The 8,415-nt window shown below is 37.1% G+C and overlaps 2 long non-coding RNA genes across 2 annotated transcripts; one reads left to right on the top strand and one right to left on the bottom strand.

The window, feature by feature from the left end:
- Positions 1-878: 878 nt before the first annotated feature.
- Positions 879-1,724, top strand: LOC134200905 (uncharacterized). The gene is made up of 2 exons (XR_009976014.1): positions 879-1,009; positions 1,181-1,724. It is a non-coding gene; the product is annotated as an uncharacterized LOC134200905 (long non-coding RNA).
- A 1,115-nt stretch (positions 1,725-2,839) lies between these two features.
- On the bottom strand, positions 2,840-4,137 carry LOC134200911 (uncharacterized). The gene is made up of 2 exons (XR_009976023.1): positions 3,118-4,137; positions 2,840-3,038 (listed from the first exon to the last, which is right to left on the bottom strand). It is a non-coding gene; the product is annotated as an uncharacterized LOC134200911 (long non-coding RNA).
- Positions 4,138-8,415: the final 4,278 nt, after the last annotated feature.

The following is an 8,415-nucleotide window of genomic DNA, read 5'->3' as shown; positions in this document are numbered from 1 at the left end:
AAAATGCTTTAATTATCACACCATATTAATATTGTATTCTTATAACAGATAAAAATTCCTAAATTATTTAATTTTTTGTCTAAAGTCCATAAATGAGTCGTATAATTTAAAGATCAATCTAGCTTCCTCCGCATTAGGCTCAGACAATACGAAAAACACTCATTAATCCCACATTTTCCTGCTCGTCATTATACGCCACTGTCATTATATCATATTCGTGAAGTGACTTTAAGAATTTTATATACTTTCGTCTTAATCTTAATAAACACAGAAGATTCAAAAAACCAAGAAAAAAAAAGATTTTGAAAATCAAACAACAATGAACATTTTAAAATCATATATTATGTGCCTCGATGTGAATGAAGTATCCATTGCAACATGAAATCGATTGATCATAATCACAATTAAGCCCAAAACTAAGTTCGGATCCGTAGATTGCGACAACAGTTACCAAGCACCGGTTGAACTATGTATATGACGCAAAGATAAGGCGTCTGAATAAGGGTCGTGATCGGTACCAAAAGATAAACTATTTTTTTATTGCTTAGATGGGTGGACTCACAGCCCACCTGGTGTAACCAATATCTGCAACTTAAATGCGCCACCCACCTTGAGATATAAGTTCTAAGGTCTCAAGTATAGTTACAACCAGTTACAACGGCTGCCCCACCCTTCAAACCGAAACGCATCACTGCTTCACGGCAGAGATAGGCAGGGTGGTGGTACCTACCCGCGCGGACTCTCAAGAGGTCCTACCACCAGTAAACTAGGATAACAACGTAGTATTATTATTCCCAGCTAGGGTTAATTTTTCTTTTATCACTTGCACAGCTCGTCACTACAAATCATTACCATAGCAAATGTCCGTCGCCGGGACTAGTCGTATTTGCACTTAAATCGACTGAGGCCAGCCGTCGCGTTAGACGTTCCGAATTTGAATTTTAAACTAACCACCCCGCTTTATGTGGCCAGGGTGTTCCGCCAACCGTTCCATTTTTTACGGCACTTGGTAATTTCGGTTTCTGAATTATTTATAGGACGTTTACTGAAGCGTTAAAGGGTGTTGTTTTTACAATATTTTCACGTTTTTATTGCCTTTGAAGATAGACTATGTAAGATAAGCTACGTCTATTGTTCACTTTTTAACATCAAGCTAATGTGCTATGCTAATGCCAACCAGGTGGACGGACATTATCAAGGAGGCCACAAACACCAGCGTCCCGGGTGCCATTAAGCAGGCCGAATGCAGGCAACATTGGAGGAAGCTGGTGCAAAAACTGGACCAAGGTGGTCACGACCATCAGTAATGAGGAAACGACAAAGAAGAAGAAAAAGAAATCTAAGTGTATTCATTCTAAAAACAACTATGTTCCATTTATAGCCTTGTGCAAGCAATTGGCATACTTTTTATCTATTCATTTTAAAAACTTCCCATACAAATCGCAGAATCAAAGATCCAAAATTTCATCAAAAACCGCTCAAGTCTTCAAGGCGATCGTTATTCAATTATGTTCTTAGGAAGGCGTCGATATCATTAAACTCCATTGTCTCGCCAATAATTGTTTCCCGGATTCGAAGTCGGGCAGACTCCTAATTGAATTACAATAATTCATCGCGACGCCCGATCATTAACTTAAGACAAAGATGAAAGGGTCCAAAAATTGCTTTCCAATGTCTTCTGATAAACGCCTTAATGGATTGTGAGATAAAAGGACTGGACAAAATTTCTAAATGGTTTTTTCTTTGCTAATGTATGCCGGTAGCCCTTTAGGACTTTTAAGGTAATTTTGTTAGTGCCTTTATTGATAAATCGAACTATATAAATAGGTTATTGGAGCTATTTTTAGTTTCTAGTAGTTGTTCCCTTAGAAAATTGTCTACACTTCACTATGCATTGCAAAACTATATTTACTTTAGTACTTGCCAGAGATAATATCCATAAATTCCGAAGTCGTCGTGGCCTAAAGGATAAGACGTCCGGTGCATTCGTGTTGAAGCGATGCACCGGTGTTCGAATCCCGCAGGCATTTTTCTAATGAAATACGTACTCAACAAATGTTCACGATTGACTTCCACGGTGAAGAAATAACATCGTGTAATAAAAATCAAACCCGCAAAATTATAATTTGCGTAATTACTGGTGGTAGGACCTCTTGTGAGTCCGCACGGGTGGGTACCCCCGCCCCGCCTATTTCTGCTGTGAAGCAGTATAGCCCGAGAGCCCGTGGGATCTACCTGTATGTATTTGATCAGACCTGAATTTTCGTACATTGAGACCCCTATACCTACCATGCATGAGGTGGGGACTCACTAAGCTCAAAGTGGTCGACGCGCCGAGCGCTCAGGTAGGACAGGTACCGATTTTGACGGATTTTAAATCCATTTGACCACGTCTGCCATTTTGAAATTTTGAAAATATATGATTATTATTATCGGAAAATAAGAATGGCAGACCATTATCGCGCATTTTACTTTGTGGCAGACCACTTTGAAAATGCTAAATTGCATTGAAAATGCAAAATTTTGAAAGTAATTGACTAGATCTGCCATTGATTTAATAATATGTTGTTTATTATAGTCTTAAAAACTTATATTGATCACGGCAGACCTCTACATTGCGTACATACATCAACATATAATAAAATCTTAGCTACTACCCGGCCAGATGTATATTATGTTTTCCGTTCACTGTTTTAGAGGAATATAATTTACTTGCGATTTACTTTAGCAATGTATTTACCGAAATTAATATTTTTTTATATTATATATACTAAACTTCATTAGTTAGACAATTAAGAAGTGAATTTTTTATGGAATAATTATAAATAATACGGTACAATGCTGATCAAAAAAGAATTCAATTCCTCATTTTTATTTCGTCAAGACAAAATTTAAAAGTGTTAAATCAGTTAAAAAAATATATCATGCATGCATTACATATTATATATATATATATATCAATCTTCATTCATCATCATCATCATCGGAGTCATCTTTATCGTTAGGCGACTCGTCTTCATCAACCATTGAATCGAATACTGCAAAAATAAAACATAAATTGTAAAATGAACGTAAATTCATCTGAACATGTTCGAGAAAGAATTGTTATCAACTTACCAGGAACATTGGTGATTAAGTCACTCACAAAATATGGAAGTTGGTCACCTTCGAACCCTTTGAAGGCATATATGTTGTCCTGCTCAATCCAACCATACTCCAATGGGTCTAAAGTTGTCAGTTGCTTTTTGTAAGCATTTCTCCAAATAGAAGAAATATAGTGGGCCCTCAAAAGTTGTTGATAAAGCTCACTCTTATGCGGTGGTATTGAGCTTGCCTCAAATTTTTGATTTTTTTTTCTATAATTTTCATTGATGTCTGAATATTTATAGTTGCTAACGAATAGCTGGAACCTTCCATCATCTACATCACTAGATTTTTTGGCATTGTATAGCTGGCAAGTTAAATGTTGAATGATAAAAATGAGGAATTGAATTATTTTTTGATCAGCATTATACCGTATTATTTATAATTATTCCATAAAAAATTCACTTCTTAATTGTCTAACTAATGAAGTTTAGTATATATAATATAAAAAAATATTAATTTCGGTAAATACATTGCTAAAGTAAATCGCAAGTAAATTATATTCCTCTAAAACAGTGAACGGAAAACATAATATACATCTGGCCGGGTAGTAGCTAAGATTTTATTATATGTTGATGTATGTACGCAATGTAGAGGTCTGCCGTGATCAATATAAGTTTTTAAGACTATAATAAACAACATATTATTAAATCAATGGCAGATCTAGTCAATTACTTTCAAAATTTTGCATTTTCAATGCAATTTAGCATTTTCAAAGTGGTCTGCCACAAAGTAAAATGCGCGATAATGGTCTGCCATTCTTATTTTCCGATAATAATAATCATATATTTTCAAAATTTCAAAACGGCAGACGTGGTCAAATGGATTTAAAATCCGTCAAAATCGGTACCTGTCCTACCTGAGCGCTCGGCGCGTTGACCACTTTGAGCTTAGTGAGTCCCCACCTCATGCATGGTAGGTATAGGGGTCTCAATGTACGAAAATTCAGGTCTGGTCAAATACATACAGGTAGATCCCACGGGCTCTCGGGCTAGTAATGCGTTTCGGTTTGAAGGGTGGGGCAGCCGTTGTAACTACACTGAGACCTTAGAACTTATATCTCAAGGTGTGTGGCGCATTTACGTTGTAGATGCCATTCCCGATCCTGCGGACAGAATGGAAAGCAGTCGACGTCGCCCAAAACACGTCATCTCGGATCCTCCCGATCCACTAACGGTGCTTCTAGGTACTTCAAGCACCGGTCACCGTTCTCGTCGAACCCGTCGCTTGCAACGAAGGGCTCGACGAGTAAATTAACTCCCAGACACAGCCCACTGAGTTTCTCGCCGGATCTTCTCAGTGGGTCGCGTTTCCGATCCGGTGGTAGATTCTGCGAAGCACGGCTCTTGCTAGGGTTTGTGTTAGCAACGTCATCAGGTTTGAGCCCCGTGAGCTCACCTACAAAAGTTAGGGTTACGCTGACATAGCCTCTCAAGGCTCTCAGCTTAGGTAGGGAAAAAAAAAAAAAATGTAGATGTCTATGGGTTCCAGTAACCACTTAACACCAGGTGGGCTGCGAGCTCGTCCACACATCTAGGCAATAAAAAATAAAATAAAAAATTATAATAATTATAGATAAGCAACTAAAGCACTCAACAAAAATGTTTACGGGCATCAGCCACTAGATGGCTTCGCTTCGATTAGTTTCTCATTGCTCCTGTAGATGGCCGTATCATATTACCTATCCTATTCTTAATGAAGGATTTTGTAAATTTTCGGAAACCACAAATTCATAAAATTTAATCAATTTGTCTATAACAAATAAAGACTTGTATGATTTTTTTTGTTTTGTTCTCTGTGTTTTGTTATAAAATAATTAGATGCCTTAACTTTAACAACATATAAGTTTAGGGGCCTCCGCTACATGATGTCGCTAGTTTTAGGGCCCTGGTACTTGCTAAAAGATTTAAGTCCCAGCATAGTTGCTATACTCAATATGTGCATGGCGGGCGCATAATTTCACCTCCTTCACTTACGAATTCCCACTAATAAAAGAACTCATATCTATTAGAAATCATAATGCCGGTCTGTTAAAAAAATAAAATATCTTTATAAATGAGACTAACTAAAACAAATCTCCAACCTCGAAGATATAGCTCCTAGCTTTTTAATTTATAGATGTCATCATTACACCAACTCCAGAGAAGTATTTGCAGACATTTGGTAGATTTCTAATAATACAATAATTACAACAAATTGCAAGCGTCTTTCATTGCCTCAGATTCAACCTACGTATATAGGTATAGTTTAAAGTGTAGTATCGAAAGTGTACTATAAGCCGTTAAATTGGTAATAAAGGCCGGTACAAAATCCCCGACAAAAGAATTCAGCGGTGTTACTATTCGTCGATTTTTCCCTTCGTGATTATATTCAAACGTTATAGGCGGAGGGCACATATTTCATTTTAAACGTACGCCGATAGCTGCCATGAATAATGACCATGTTCGTGCCTCGGGCTTTTGAATATCGCCCAGTTTTAGTGAAGAGAAAAACTATTTTACATTCGGGTATTTTATCTTACTGTTTTCACTGAAGCATTTTTTAGTTGACTTAAGCAGAAACTTGAGTGATTTCAGAATAAGAACAAGAATAGGAATACGTATTTCCAATAATATTGTGTCATAAATACAGCTCCTCTGCGCTCTCTGTCGTAAGCGTAGGTTGTATCGCAGAAGCCAATGCACAAAATTTATTGCAATATCATCAATACTTGTAATGGCACTGAGAGCTTTTAAAATCATTTTACTGTGCGCATTCCTGAAAAGCATTATTTCTAAATAATTGAATTCAGAGTGGTGTGCTCTCACTAACTTCCAATAACCATAGGAGGCCCAACTGCTAATTGCCTTACGATAAACCTAACTTTCAAACCAATTTAGATGACTGCTGCAGAAATAAGCACTAATACCAAACTGCGTATGTTATCATGGCACCTTAACACCTGTGTCAACGTCACCTTCATAATGACCTTTTTTCTTTATTGCCTTTGTAGGCAGACGAGCATATGGCCCACCTGATGGTAAGTCGTCACCGTCGCTCGTGGACGTCAGCAATGACAGGGGCAGAGCCAAGCCGCTGCCTACCATAAAGTACTCTCCGCAAGCCTCGTTTGAAGAAGGACATGTTCATTCCAAAGCCAGATGGTACGTGGCAAAAAAGATCTTTGGAAACGCACTGCCGATGAACGCGGCGGTTCCAGATGATATGGATGAACTCTGCTCCGAAGGCGGGAGGTTCGATGATAAAAAGGAGATGATGGGATAATGGACCTAATCTACAGCTACGTTGCAGTATCTATAGCCACTCGCGCTGATATCCATTCAACGCTAGTCGGGACATGAGCTGGTCTGCCAATCTATGTGAAGCCAAACCAACACAAAAAAAGTCTACCAGATCGTAACATCGTCACACCGTGGATAAAGTCTAATTTTGTCCAGGGGGAGTCTCATATAAAAATCAACCCAAATTCAGCCTCGTGACTTTCGTAACATCACTAACGTTCACGGCGAGTGTACCTACATCTCACGGTTTCTGAATTCAGACGATAAATGCCTGAAATTATGGTTGCTAGTGTGTTGTACTCTGAGAAAATATTGAGCAAGATCGATGTTCTCACAGTCGAAGAAGACAAAATGTAATAGAACTTAACTGAAATGATTTGCATAAGTGAATTTACAGTATTTTAAAGGATCTTCTAATCGCTCATAAATAGCCAGATCTCTCTCTCTAGGTTGAAGGTCGTGACAGTAACTAAGATATGTCCATTTTGAAATTATCGCATCAACACTACTCCAATTATTACTGGAATCAAAACTGAATTTGAATTATTCATCAGAGTTTTAAGTAATCCACGCTGTGCTAAGCTGCAATATGAAAAATTCCTTCGCAGAGCAATAGTACTCAAATAAAAAGCTGAAAAAAATGTTGGTGTAGTTTAAAAAAAAAGCCACAAAAGATGATGGCCCATTGAAGATCATTTTGAATTGCAAACTTTTGTCGTAAAAGCTCAGAGTCATTATACACTCATAACTATCAATATTAAGCTTGTTTCATTGGGGCTTTTCAAGGGAAATTACTGGCTAATAAATAAAGACTGTGAAAGCGAAATTAAGTCCAAAGTCGACCTTAATGCTTTTTTAAACGTCGCATTTTCCTAAATATGGCTAAACTTGAGCCTGATATCATAAGAAATACCTCAACTTTTTCTGCAACCTAAAGTTTTGGATATTTAACCTGGGGAAAGATAAATTTGTGAATGGCCTAAAGAGACGGCTTGAACGGATTTCATAGCTCGAGTCATTGGAGTGAATCGATCGTAATCAAAATATCTCATTAGAACTGTAAAATTGTATTAATTTGTTTCATGTATGTATTATTTTTGATGGGTGCTAATTTAAATCAAAGTAGCTAGACACTTTCTCAACACCCAACTCTAATAGCATAGACGTCTATAATAATTAAATTAATTAATATTTTAAGTTAAATGTAAAAACTTTAGTCATAGAAATCCGATCTAATACCTGTAATATTATATCTTTAATATGTGAAATATAGAGCCGAGATTAGATTTTTATAACAGGTTGTAATTAACAGAACGTCTCATAGTACAATATCCCAAATATGATTACTGCTTACCGCAAAATTAGGAAGTTTAACTTTTGACGTGACAACGTCTTATAATTCGATGGAGCCGGCTGCACGCACGAAAAAACATTACTCATGCGGCGTTACCTCGCTCTGAGGCGTATTTTCTTATGACGTTGTCACGTTCAACTATCGTCAGTAAGCCGACTTTACAGACAACCGATTTTTTTTGGAACGAAGTTCCTTATCACGCGTTGTGAAAGGGGGCTAGACGGAAAAAATTCTTACGAAAAATTGTCACGACACTTTTTAGATCCTTCATTCTGACCAATCGCGTGACATAGCTCGTATCCGATTGGTCCGCGTAATGAGTACAGTTTCTCGAGATAGCGTTTCAACAATAGTAATTTAGTTCATAGTATTGTTTTTTTCTTCTTCATAATGCCGTAATTTATTAATATAACTTTTAAAAAAAAAATACAATTCCTTTACTAATTTATCGAAAGGAACTTCGTTCCATCCGGGTGTCCCTTGACCTTAGTTCTAAGTCTCAGTTATGATTAAAACTAGCAGTTATGATCAAATCCCTATTTCTACGTTAACTTAATTCTTCAACTCCGTGAGACGACACGATGTTGTTCGCTTTCGCTTGTAACTTGAGCTATATTCAAATTATTTTTTAATAAA

Source organism: Bombyx mori, chromosome 21 (assembly GCF_030269925.1).
Source record: "Bombyx mori chromosome 21, ASM3026992v2".
NCBI classification, from domain to species: Eukaryota; Metazoa; Arthropoda; class Insecta; order Lepidoptera; family Bombycidae; genus Bombyx; species Bombyx mori.
Note: the sequence above shows the minus strand (reverse complement) of the source record. Positions and strands in the feature narration are given on the sequence as shown.